The 14,075-nt window shown below is 36.8% G+C and overlaps 1 protein-coding gene across 2 annotated transcripts in view; it reads right to left on the bottom strand.

Moving 5' to 3' along the window:
* The window catches only part of ZCCHC7 (zinc finger CCHC-type containing 7), a 200,882-nt gene that overhangs the window by 44,943 nt on the left and 141,864 nt on the right, over positions 1–14,075 (bottom strand). The window contains exon 3 of one of the 2 annotated variants that reach the window (XR_006102458.1): positions 6,243–6,278. The exons of the other annotated variant lie outside the window; for it this stretch is intronic. The gene's annotated coding sequence lies outside the window, so the exon portion shown is untranslated. The remainder of the gene's footprint in view (positions 1–6,242; positions 6,279–14,075) is intronic. 2 annotated transcript variants of the gene reach the window in all.

Raw genomic sequence — 14,075 nt, 5'->3', positions numbered from 1 at the left:
TCTGTGATGTTTTAGACTGAGTATATAATCTTGCAACATAATAGGGCATCCTATACCGTGCATGAGTCAAAAAAGTTGGGTGAAAATACTATATTTGAATTTGCCTTACTCATATTCTAATTACATACTTTGGAATCATTGTGCAAAATATTCTTAGAAACCGTTTAAATAATCAAGGAGATAATGTACCACATTTATTTAAAATGGAAGACATACAAATTCAATGGAGTAAAATCTGTTTGCTGCAAAAAAGCATTATATTTGTTGTTGTTTTTTTAAAAAAACATCCTATATGTATATTTTGGCAAACTGGAACGATGCATATGCCATATGGCCTGAGTATATGCATGTAAACTGAAAAAATATCTGCTGAATTTGTTGAAGTTGTTTCCCAAGTATTGTAATGAATTGTGAATTGTAATGTTGTCAAAGGCAATGCTTTGAGTTTGGACTGCTATTATATGTTATCTGATAAATTAAGAAATACATTCAGCATTTTGGTATTTAATGGTAAAGAGGTAGTTTATGGAAAGGGGATGGAGTGGGTGTTTTCATGTAGATAATATGCCAATAGTGTTATTTGTTTGGACGTATTCCCATTTCCCTTCTGTTATTGTCCTTAATCAATCAGAAGCTATTGGAAGGAAAACCAAACCAAAATGAATCAATATAACATATACAGTACCTGTAAACTGCAAAGCCAGTGACATACATTTAGTGAGCTAGCCTGGAAGCAAAATGAAATAAAGTCCACCTACCAAGCCTTTTAACATGCACACATACTAATTAAAAGATGGAGATTATTGGGGAATTAGTGGTCTATTAACACAAATCATAATTTAATTTTAATCTGAAAATTATATTGAACCAAAATCTAAAAATAACTCTTCCTCCTTGAATTCAGATATAAGGTAAAGATGTTTTAAATTAAAATTAATTTGGCAAAAACACTTTTTTGTTATATTGGAATATAATGAACATGATAAACATTCAAAATATTCTAATGAATATTGTATATTCCCTAAATTAGACTGTGCCACTTCCAAATAATACTTCTGAAATGTTCTGAGAATCAATACAGGAATACTCCTGAACTCTTGTACATTTATTTCCAAGTACATCCAATCCAACTCAGTAGAATGCACTTCTGAGAAACCATGAAGGCTGAAGGATGGCAAAACACTGTGTACGTTTCCAAAATAGGTGGAAACATCCAGATAGAGAAATACAACTATAGCTTAAACAAAAGCACACAAAAGAAATCCACACCATCCTCTTGTAAATAATATGATAATATAACATAAAAAAATTATAAGACTTTTAGGTTCATGTTCTAGCTCAGACTAGGACTGCCAATGGTTGAATGATGAGGAACCAATCTTTTGGTTTAGCCAAAATGTTAAATCATCTCTTTTCTGCAGAAACCATGCTGATAATCATCAAATTGCTTTAAATGTAGGTATTCTCTATATTTAGTAATTGCATTTTTATTTATTTTCAAGAGATCCCTTGATCATGAGCTCAACCCAATTTAAATGCAAGTCTGCCTACATACATATTTATTTGGAAAAAAAAATGGCAGGCCAAGCAGAATTTTAACAACTGTACAAAAAGCAGAAACACAAAACTTAAACAGACACACACATACAGTGTGTTTTCATATATTTTATATACACATGCCAAAACAGCAGTTCCTGGTTTACCTTTTGAATGTAGTGGCTGAAAATAAAATTAACAAGCTGTCATAAAGCATGCTAAATCATAGTGCCTGGTTCTGGTGGTTGCAAAACAGTGATGGTGACTATCTTAGTGAGGAATTGTGATATAAATGAGAGAAGACAGCAGATGAGGGCGGAGAACATACTGTATGCACAAAGTAAAGCAACTATTAAGAAGCCAAGCCCTTCATCTGCCTTGGTCCAGGCCTCGGAGGTGGAGAAGAACTGCTGGACCTGATCCCATTCCCCACCACCACTCCCATCTCCTTTTGTGTCGTGTCTTCTTAGATTGTAAGCCTGAGGGCAGGGAACCGTCTAACTAAAAGATTGTATGTACAGTGCTGTGTAAATTTACAGCGCTATATAAATAAAGGTTAATAATAATAATAACAACAACAACAACTACAGAAATCATAATCCCTTGAAGAGAGGTGGAGACTCTACACAGCAAAATAAATGTTAAAAATATAAAGGGGGGGACTACGTATAAACAGATTTGACCTTTGTCTTTTGCTTCCATGTACTTTAGTTTTCCTAACAACTCTGTAAATTTTAGACCAGTGCACTGTTCTAATATACCTTACAGTATGCCATTCTAATACAAATGTGCTCTCTCTCCTCCAAGAAGGAAAGGCAGAAAACATAAATGTGGTTTTCAACTGAAATACAATGGCTGCCCAGTTTCATATTATATCTGTTATATTACACCCCAAATAAAAGAAGTCTCAATTGAGAATAGTTCAGTCGTGGCTTACTCCAATGAAGATCATAACACATTTTTGGTTCTCTATCCCATAACATATGTGTCTTTATTTGTCATAAATACATTTGATATTGCATGTAATTGCATGTAATTAAATACATGCATATGAACATGCAAATACATATGAATGCATTTTAAATATGAAAATAATATTATAATGTATAATAGGAAAAAATATTTAAAAACACTAGTCTAATCTCATTATATACTTGATAAAGGGAATCAAATATTGCTACCGTGGACCATAAATGCCAGGTTTGAAATAAATAGCCTGAAAAACCTACAAAAAACAATAAATGGACTGTTTGTTTACAACTTAAATTGTTCTAATGTCTGCCCTGTACCCTGCCTTGAGGGTTTAACAGCCAAAATGGAGTCTATAAATGAATATATTCAAATGGGAAACTAATCTATTAATTTACAGCCAAAATGGCATTTGCAGAAGGTGATTTATTTCCAAAATTTACAGTTATAAAAAGAACAGAGTAGGGTGTGTTTTTTTTCCTTAGTAAGGAACTCTTCCAATACTAAATATTATGGCTGGGATGCAAAACACAGTGTGTGTGCACAAAATTGTTGTCTACAACCTTCTGTTAGCAGCTTCTCATACTCTTTAAGAAACCTCGGTCTGAAACCTGGAAAACTTTAGAACATGATCTTAAAAATCAATGGCAACAGAAGCAAAATCCGCCACTCTCATGTTCTCACATACAGCCCATTCTGTACCCAATGTCAACAGTTCTCAAATAAGAAGGTGGGGGAATTAACTGCGTTTGTTAAAAACAGAAGGATCAAACTGTACATCAGGGCATAAAATCAGTCTAGAATTAGAACTGCCACACCTTCTCCTGAAAGTCAACCTATTTGGACGCAAAAGGAAAAGGGCGGGTAAGGAACTCTACTCTTATGTAAAATGGGTCCTTATCCTCCCAATGAGAATTTCCTGAAACAAATGTAAAGATATAGTAAAATAAAGTTATAACAGTGCATAATTTATGAACCAACCATAGAGAATACGGTAAAATAATATGCACATAGTGCATAACAAATGGGCCACCATAGCTGAAAATCATGTTATACGAAAAAGGATGCAATTTATAATATGATACTGAGGCCAGACCTCATACACCCCTCTGTTGTGCAACATTAGCCAGCATAACCAATTTCTTGACATGAATGCATCTAGGGAACCTAGAATTTTAACAACAATAACAACAACAACACCTGACTCTGCTTCAATAAAAGTATTTAACATTTGTAAAGATAGTGTGTCAGAGCTGAGTTCCAGCTGGGAATTCTTTACACTTTGAACGTCACTACATTTTGAAAACATCTATTTTGCATGCTACTTACCAAATACTGCATATATAATGGGATTCATTATGATCAGTTCTATGAAACAGGGGTATAACCTGCAGACTTATTTACAAGAACTACTTACACTATTTACAAAAGAACATGAATCTTTAATAGACAGAAATTTCTGCAAACTGCATTGACCTAGAATGTTATTACAAAGAGCCTCCTAGAACAGAAATAATAGAGAGCAGAAATATGCAAGAAGCCAATTGAAACATTGCTTTTTAACCTTCCCTGTTTTCATGTTATTTTGAAATCTGGCAGTGTGCTTGAATATAGAGAATATGCCTAACATAATAACACCATCTTTTTCATAGAACTAAAATTTCAGGCGCTGCAGCTGTAAGAAAACTATAAGCATCTATTACGTTATTTGCACATTTTATTTGCACTGAGGACAGATTTAAAGTGCAGCAGCTACCGTAAGTCGATAGATGGCACTCCATCTCTTAGTAAGTGAGCAAAATGAATAAAAATCACCAGAAGTCAAAGAAGTGACAAATACTATGTTCTGTTGATCTGAACAAGCATTCACAATGATTAATTAGGGACATTTTGCTTATGCATGAGAAATTAACCACACATTTTATATAACCCTTTGACAAACATGCATAATAAGTGGGATTAAAAGATTATCTACTATATATATATATATATATATATATATATTGTATGATATATAAAATTTGTTCAGTTTATGTAGATTTGATATACACTTCATATTCTGGTTTATTAAGAGACATTGTAACTGGGTTGAACCAAACTTGAAAAGACAAGTATGGAATACAGTAAAATATTTTAATGCTACTACTGTATATGCATGTAACAACCACAAATACAAATGGCTCTCAGATTTATTAAATGTATACTATAGGCATTCAGATTTTATTCCTTTAGAACTGCTGTTTTTATTTCCATCCATTAGATTTCTTTTCATAAAAAAAATTATGTTCTCATATGTTTTGTTTGGTGGCTACTTAGAAATAGTATTTCACTTCCTATTACATGTAGACAAGGTTTGATGGGGGGGGGGGAATCCCTATTAAACATAAAATTTAATTTTAAAATAATATATCAAACAGTCATAGTTATCAAAATTAGATTTTACACAAAAATGCTATACAAAGGATTTCAATAAATATTGGAATCTAAATTTCTACAAACTAAGAATATAGTGTGTGTATATATATATATATATATATATATATGTTTATGCATGTACTGTACATATTTCAGAAATCACAAGGTAATAGGCAAATTAATTTAAAAAACAGAGGATTAATCTAAAATGAGTGAATTGTTATTTTTGCAATCTAGCCACCAACAAAACCAACTTTTAAAGGCATTTCTGGCTTATTTTTGCATCCTTGATAAATCTTCCTTTCTAGAAGCTGTTAAGATGCTAGATGCAGGACTAAATACAAAATATTCTGAAATACTGAAGTATCTCCTTCACAAATCTCTATTTGCATAGAGACACTAAAACACTCTTACTATATAATAATGTTTGTTTGTTTGTTTTGAAAATCTATATCTGATTATTCAAAGAAATGTGTGTGGGGTGGAAAAAAAGCAATTTCAAAAATTTAACTCTGATAACAAGCACAGAGGACAGGAGGAAACTGAATTTAAAATTTCTATGGAGAAAATGGAAAAACCATTTTCTGAATATAATTCTGAAATGCAAGTGGGAACAAATTTGGAATATTACCTACTACTAACCAGAAAGAATGAAAGAAACTAAGATTATGGTCTATCAAAAGCCATTTTAGGTTTGTAGAAATTTAGATTCCAATATTTATTTATAATTATAAGGATTATAAAGCCAAATATAAACCTGCATAAATATGCAATCCAGAGCACAAAATATTGTCCCAAGCCTAAAATACAGATTCTGTGTTCCCCCAGGTTTTGTCTGTGCTTTACATATTGGAAGAAACAAGATCTTTTAAGGTGCTATGTTTAGAGATAACAACTGATTTCCACATTAAAGGGCAAGCACAACTTTCTATTTTTAATTTCAATGTCCCAGTCTAGTACAGTTAGTACATTAAAGTCATTTTATTTGGAAAATGTGAAAATATATTATGGGTTTGTTGATATGTAACAGTGTTCAGTGCTTCAATGAGACAGGTATTATTACTATTCTATTATGTACCACTGATGAAGTTATAGGTGGCAAAGTGACATGATGCCATCATGAATGATTTCTGTTACATAAACTGTTTCCAAAGAATGTTGGGGGAAAGCACAGTATATTCTTGGCTTCTTCAGTTCAAAACCCTCTTCAGATATTTATTATCTTTCTCCACTAGATTCTTGTCTATATTTTATGGTCACCAGTTCAAAGGAGAGTAAATAGGCTGGGTGTAAAAGAAAATAAAAAAGGTGTTTCTACTTACTGTTAGGTGATACTGCCTCCATATTTCTGGGCAAGCCTGGAAAATAAAAATATTGATCAGCTGGGAGCATGAAACAAGGTGCTTTACAGCCTGTTGGTTTTGGCATAACACAGTATCCACTGGTGTCGGTCACAGGAAAATAAGAAGCTTAACAGAAAGGGTCTGCATTTCAGCTTCAAAAACCTGGCTAGACAGTTTAATTGAATTTTACACTGGTTTAACACACTCCCTGCCATTGTCAGAAAGCCAGTAACAGGTTTTTGTCTTCCTTTCTATTGGTCAAGTTCATAAGTTTTGAAGACAAGTTTGGAAAATGCCTAAAATGTTAAAAAAAAAAATCAGATGTGCACTAACAGGGTGTTCTCAACATTTTAGGCTAGCCAAATGTGTAGTTCAGAATTTAATCTGTTTTAGTATATTTTCATTTTGAATTATAAATCCCTTTTCCTATTTCTGACTACAACAGTAATAGGAATCAAATTACAATTACTGCAAGTATTTAATTCTCCGGAAACCAGTGTGGAGTTTGAGAGACTGCTTTTACTGTTTCTATTTTTGTGAAAGCTTATTTTGTTTTACTTTGTTTACTTCAGTAACACAACATAACACAACAGCTTGTAGATCTGAACTTGTATCTATTTGAGGCGGAACTAGAAAAAATACGCAAATATAACCAAGAACTACAAAATGTGAACTCTTCCAATCAAACCACAATTATGCTGTTTCCAACTTAACACTATAGAATTGTATAAATGTAATTGTTTCAAAATTTTGATGTTTTATTAAATAATCTTTCTCACAGAAATAATTTACCAATTTTCTAAACCATCTCAAACAGCTTAGTAAAAGTGTACTTACTGCCTCTGATGAAATGGGTTTAAATCCATGAAAGCTGATGCTAAAATAAAAGTCAGTCTTATGTGCTGCCATATTCCTTTTTTTTCTATCCCTTCCTCCTTTTTGTGTGTGAAAGTGTCACTCTCCTTATCTGAAGGCAACTTTTTGTTTTTTCACACTCCACAATAAGAGGAATTATATGCCAAATTAATGCCATTTTTGTTTTATTTCTGTCTATGTATTCTATCAACAAGCACTGCATGGACAGACACATGTACTTCCTTTTATATTGGCATACTAACACTGTATATGGAACAACACAAAAATAAAAGTATCTGCTCTTTTTGGTAAAACAGCAATTAATGCATTATTTAAGGGTTGTTGCTATATGCAATAGATTTTCCTGTATGCAACATTTGTGCTACCTTACAACAACCATAAGCAGGCAGCTATTTATCCATTAGTTCTGCATAGCTACTGATTATCACAATGTTCCTGGAATAGTGTGGTTGAAAAACTGTTGTCAGTGAGTTATGCAGAATTGCATTTTCCCAGTATATGACCTTCACCTACAGAGTCATGTAATAACACAATTATTTCTTAATTCTATCACTCTGAACATGAAGAGGCAAGGCTCTTGATTGTATTAATTGTATTGCTTTGAAATAAATCTGAATTTCTTTGCTTTTAACAAAAGCTCATGAAGAAGGGACCACATCTCAGTCCTTATATTTGTGTGCTTTTCAGTCTGTTGGGAATATACAGTGTGTGTGTATGTGTGCGCGCGCGCACACACGTGCACAAGCTCTGAAAATCTATTAAGCATATTTTTAACATTTGTATGGTAACTTCATGTAAGACATTTTATATTATGAAAATGCTCACTCATAGCATATTTTAAAATGTGTTTACTCAGAGGTAAGTCTCATTGAGTTTAAAAAGCCTTATCCCAGCAGAGTGTATACAGGAATGCAATATGAAACTGATATAGTAACCATATTTACTGGGATCAATGTCTGAGAAAACATATACTTCCAGAAATCGTAGAAGGAGTACTGCACAACATCACCAAAGATGTTGGGCTGGAGAAGGCATCCGTTTTAAAATGACCGTAATATTTTAGGATTGCTGGATTATCCTTGTGTCAATTTTACAGTTAGTTTATATCTTTCTGTTATCACTGAATGACACAAAGCCTAATTAATAATTGCTACAGAATACTGGTTGCTCAAATTAAGCAAAATGGCTTGTTATGGAAGAGAGCGTTACCAAATTCAACTACAATTGAGCCTGTATTTCTCTTATTTATAAGTATTTAAACTTGAATTGCCCTCATTTTAGCAAAAATAAAAACACTCTCCGGTGGAGTACAACTACATTAGAATAACATTACATTTATTTCCTGGCCCAGTGATCTGACCATACCAACAGTTAGCTCTATGAACATGAAATGCCTGCTTATCAAAGGAGCCACTCCACCTTTTATAACAAATAGTCTTCTAAATCTCTCTAGTATAGCTAGCATAGTTTTCTTGAGTTCTGCACAACTGCCCCCCTCCCCTCATATTTATCCTATCAGTAACTTTGGCTGGTGAGCATTGATAAAAATAAAATACAAATCAACCCACCAGATGAATCAAGAGTTTATATTGTTCCGTTTGACCCATATTGAATTTTATCATGTGCTAATTATTGTTTTACGAGAACAACGGCTTAGTGCATCTGTTGTTTAATTCCCACTTCCCTATTCTCAAATGTGAACATCAAAGAAAATAAAACACTCAATCTTAAAACAGCCCCTGACAGCAGACCAAGACTCAAGTGCTCAATAGACAAGGCCCTTGCCACCAGTTCTCATATTTCCACAACAATGAACAAACACAAAAACAGCACTAAGCGGCCTTTCCTCCTTTTCAGCTCCCCTTGGCCAGTTGTCTGCCTTGTACTAGAGAGAACCCTTGAACACAACCCTGCTGGGAACACAACACAGGAGAAAGGATTAGCCTTACTAACATGCTAGCATTTGCAAAAGTGAAGGGGAAAAAAAACAACCCTCAACCAAGATTGTATTTGGTATATGAATAACCAAAACGTATGAACTGACAAGAGACCAGGACAGGCCTATGGCTCCCCGGGAGAAAATGTAGCTGTGATGAGTGACAGGGCTTTCAGGAAATATGTTCACAATCACAGACAGTGAAGGCCATGACCTAGATCGTTTAAGAGCTTGTCTTGTCAAATTATCAAAAGCTTCTTCCTCTCTGAATAAAGAGTGACATAAGTGAGTGTCAGAAAGCTGCAGGCTGACAAGCCAAGCATACAATAACAGAATGCACGTCACATACTTGCCGAACACCGCCACTGCTAGCGGCAAATCTTAATGAGAGTGCGGCTGGCCCAAGAGACTTGGGTCCCTGCTGGCACAGCTACTCATCTCACAAAAATCCTTCAGCTCCAAGTCAGTTATGGCCTGACACGATGACTACAATTACTAAACACAACTTTTTAACAGAATTCTCTGGTGCTTTGTCAAAGCTGCTGTTAGGAGCTGCCCCATCGCAAGCCACCACAGCAAACAAAAGATTTAATAACACAAGTCATATTAATTACCTCTCGATGACAGTTAACAGGAAGGGAGCTGGTTAAACTCATCAATACAAGCATTTAGGGGCTCTCTCAATCATCAGCTTAAGAACCAGCATGGAGTAGTGGTTTCAACATTGGACTGCAATTCTGGAGACCAGGATTTGAATCCCAGCTTGGCAGTGGAAATCCACTGGGTGAGTTGGGCAGGTCACACACTCTCAGCCTCAAAACCCCCCAGGATAGATTCGCCTTAGGGTCACCATAGGGTCACCAAAAGGAGTAAACAATTTGCAGGCATAGTTTTTTGTGGGTTTTTCGGGCTATGTGGCCATGTTCTAGAAGAGTTTATTCCTGACGTTTCGCCAGCATCTTTGGCTGGCATCTTCCAACAATTTTGAAGATGTCAGCCACAGATGCTGGTGAAATGTCAGGAATAAACTCCTCTAGAACATGGCCACATAGCCTGAAAAACCCACAAAAAACTATGGATACTGGCCATAAAAGCCTCCGGCTTCAAATTTGCAGGCACATAACAACACCATAACAGCTTGCCCTACAATGACACTAACTCAGCCTATCTACACTGAAAAAAACTGAAAATGATAAAAACAGTGTGAGGAATCATGATGTGCTATAAACATCCATATGCAAAGGTAGCCTTACAGCACAGATAGGAATCATCACCCTTCCTCTCTTATTATATAAAACAAGAAGGGTGATGATTCTAATCTGTGTTATAGTATACAGGCATGACACAACAGAGGCCCTTACATGGCCTCCAGCTTCCATATCCAGGTTGCCTTTCTCTTTGGTCAAGGAATACACCCATTTTCTTTTTTTAACAAGTAGAAGGGGGGGGAGTGATAAAGAGAGATATGTCACATTCCCCTGAAAGACACACAAGTTAACTGTCGATGTAAAACAAATAAAGGAAAACAGAAATAAATGTCTGCCTTTCCATCTCTAAACAATCTAGATAAAAACCCAAAGAAGCAAAGAACCATGTTTTCACCAAATCACTATCATTTAAAAAACTATAACAGTATTACTACTCAGTGGGCTTGACAAAGTAATTAATTGATTTTTTTTTTAAATTTAGTTTACAAGCTCAGTTCACATTGCACCAAATGAGCACAATATTCAAAATCAATTGCAAAGTCCAAGAGAAATATGGGCCTAAAATATGAAATATCGACAACTCTAGTCTTGGATCTGAAGAACCATGAGCAGAAGGAGCATATGTACTAGTGCTGTTCTGTGAACTCTTGCATAAGTGCCAGCAGAAGATCTCTCAAAGTGCAGCAGCACTGAAATCTCAGATATTAGCTAGAATCTGGTTGATGCACTACACCAGCCACTGTACTTTTCCTGAGTTATGCAGTTGGGGTGAGGGAAGGCAGACAAAATCTATGAGCTCTGAGATTTATTTCTCTGATGCCTGACTTGCTTAATGGTTGGTACCCCAATGGTCTTTTCCCTCCTGCTGCTACTGCCAGTGTAGATATGTTGGTGTGGTGCACCTGCAAGATTATTTTGACAATATTACATGCTTTCCTTGCCCGAGTGCTAACCTGGATTGGTCCATGGGCTGGTATGGGGACAAGCAGGTGTTTATACACCTGCTTGTCCCTGAGCCATGGACCCAGTGCCATGGTTCACTTCTTACCTTGCTCTCCTGTTGCCACTACTGAAGAAGGCCACCATCACCATGTCTGATATGGAAATGGGGCACCTAGACACATAGCCAGGTGCCCCATTTCTGTCTCAGATGTGGCAATGGGGGTCTTTTCAGTAGCGGCAACGGGAGAGTAAGGTAAAAAGAGCATAGGGGTGATCTAATCAGCCAGGGTTTGCTGTGGAATTTTCAGGAAACTCTGTGGCTAATGGTGCACCATTTTCACCTGCATTAAGTCCTGTTTACCCTGGGATCAGGCCAGATCCACCAGTTCTGCATCTGGTCTGCCAGAATCTAACCCAATTCTGGCTCTGAGGTTTTGGGCTGTGTCATTCAAACAGGACGATGTGAGGCCAGGGGAAACATGGGCCTTTTGGCCCATGTGGATAGCAGCCGAGTGAACTAAAATTGTCTTAAAAACACCCTTGTGCAAAGTCTTATATGACAGCATTAATACATGGAAGGAATTTTGAGTCATTTTTCTACAACTCTTCAGAACAAAGTTTCTGTGAATGCAAGTGCACCTCTGGATACAACGCACTGCATGGAAGCAATACTACAATATCCCAATGATAGAGCTTTTATAATATGACAAAAATACATCACAAATTTTAAAAATTTGAACTAGACTTTAAAAACAAGATTAATTGTAAAATAGTCTTAAATCGTGACTTCTTATCAGTTGAGCTTATATATGTTCATTTTAATCTGGGAGAAAATTTTAGAAATGCATGAAAAAAACCTGCTGTAAAATCCACTTAAATGAATGCTATCTTGCACACAAATACACACAGAAAAGGGTGGTGGTGGACTGCCAGGATAAAGTGCATTTGCCATCAGATTTCCTATCTACTGGTTTACAGAAAAATAAATTCCTATGTTCCTCAATCTCTGACTTGGATAGCTGGAATGTCTCACCTAGAAGAGTTCTATGCAGCATCTGAATCTGATGCAGATTCCCTCATTTTTATTGGCAGCAGCTTCCCTATACATGCGATGCCACAGTTTTGAGAATCATATCAGGGAAGGTGTTTTTGTTTTTAGTTTTAAAAAGTGATCTTTTATCATCAAACTTATTCTTCTTCTTCACGAAGCAGAAACTCTGATCAACATGGAACCATCAAGACTTTCACATATTTACTCCAAAACATATGCCTTCCCACTGCCCAAGCCATACCATATACACTGTCTATAAGTCTAAAAATGTATGCCCAAAAATTGACCCCAAAATTTCAGGGTGACCTATTTATGGGCCAGTATGGTAATGTGATAGCAACACTTTCAGATTTCCCCATGCAGTTTCTTTCTGTCCTCAGCCAAGCAGATAGAGTCCTTGGTGATTGATTAATTGCTGTTTGTTTAACAGTCCCTCTGTTAAACAAGCTTCCCTGTGAAGGCTGAAACACTAAAGCCTTGTATTGATTGCTGCTTCCTTCTTTCCCTTTGCATATACACACTGAAGGACCCTCTAAGTTTTATACTCAATTTATCCATGGGTCATGTCAAATCCCTAATTTTGGCCCCAAAACTTGCCCTTAACCTATACATGAGAACAATTTATAGTCGAGTATATACGGTAGTTCTTTGTGTGTTTTACACAACTTATATGTACAGCACTTTTTAGACGCCATTTAAGTTACACAATAATGCTTTCAATATTCTGAATATGGACAAATGCAGATGGCCACAGTTAGAAGACTTTGCAACATCTTAGAAAGGAACTTGACACCCTGTCTTCTTGACTTTTGTTAGGATACTTCAGCAACAGCTCATACACTGCATCCCTCTTTAACACTGTATGCTTTTTTAACACCTACAATATTCAACAGTCAGCTCCCCATAAAACAACCCAGACTGCCACAACATCATTGTTGGGATCACCACCACCTTCTCTTCCTCCCTTTCTAAAAAAAATAAAAAAGTTCCCAGCATCCTTAAAGATATATGAAATTAAAGAACAATAAACTCTATTTAAACAATCAACAGACCAAAGGACAGGTGGGCTTACCTGACACAGTATTTCTTCGAGTGGTCATCTGCGAATACATACAAATGGGTTTCACTGCGCCTGCGCAGTGGCCGGCTCGCAACCTACGGACGCACTGGGCAGAGTTTTAAGTCCTGCAACATCTTGAAACGTTTTGGGACTGGAACATTACATCCGCCCACACAGTTATAAGGTCCCTGCCTTCCCGCTCTTGGTTTCCCCAGTCCGCAATTTTTCACAGCAGCGATGAAAGAGCCAATTTGAGCAGGACACTGAGGGGACGGACGGGTGGGATTTGTCATGTATTCACAGATGACCACTCGAAGCAATACGGTTACAGGTAACACCTGCCTTCGTCGTCGTGGCTCTGCCGAATCTTACACATGGGTTGTAGACTACAAGCTAAGGTATGCGGCGGAGGAAGTGTCCTGAGACCAAAGCTATGGTGAGCCAAGGTCGAGAGAGATCCGGAAATGTCATGCCCCGCGAGGCTGGTCTTCCTGCGTCGTCGGTGCCGATGGGAGGTGGACCGGTGCTCGGGGAGGCGAGGAAAACGGTGTCGGCCGTCCCGTGGACAAAGTCCCCATGGTGGGCAGGCAGTGGGGGCTGTCCGGTATAAAACCGGGGGTCAGCCGCCTACCGGGCGTCCGCTCCGGGGCGCGGGGAGGCGGGAAGTTGCGAACGGCCAAGGAGGAGGAGACTGCAGGGAAGCGGTGTCTCTAGGAGCCCTGCTGCTGGGACTATAGAG

The sequence above is a fragment of the Sceloporus undulatus genome, chromosome 2 (genome assembly GCF_019175285.1).
Source record: "Sceloporus undulatus isolate JIND9_A2432 ecotype Alabama chromosome 2, SceUnd_v1.1, whole genome shotgun sequence".
In the NCBI taxonomy this organism is placed as follows: domain Eukaryota; kingdom Metazoa; phylum Chordata; class Lepidosauria; order Squamata; family Phrynosomatidae; genus Sceloporus; species Sceloporus undulatus.
This window is presented reverse-complemented; position numbering and strand designations above follow the sequence as displayed.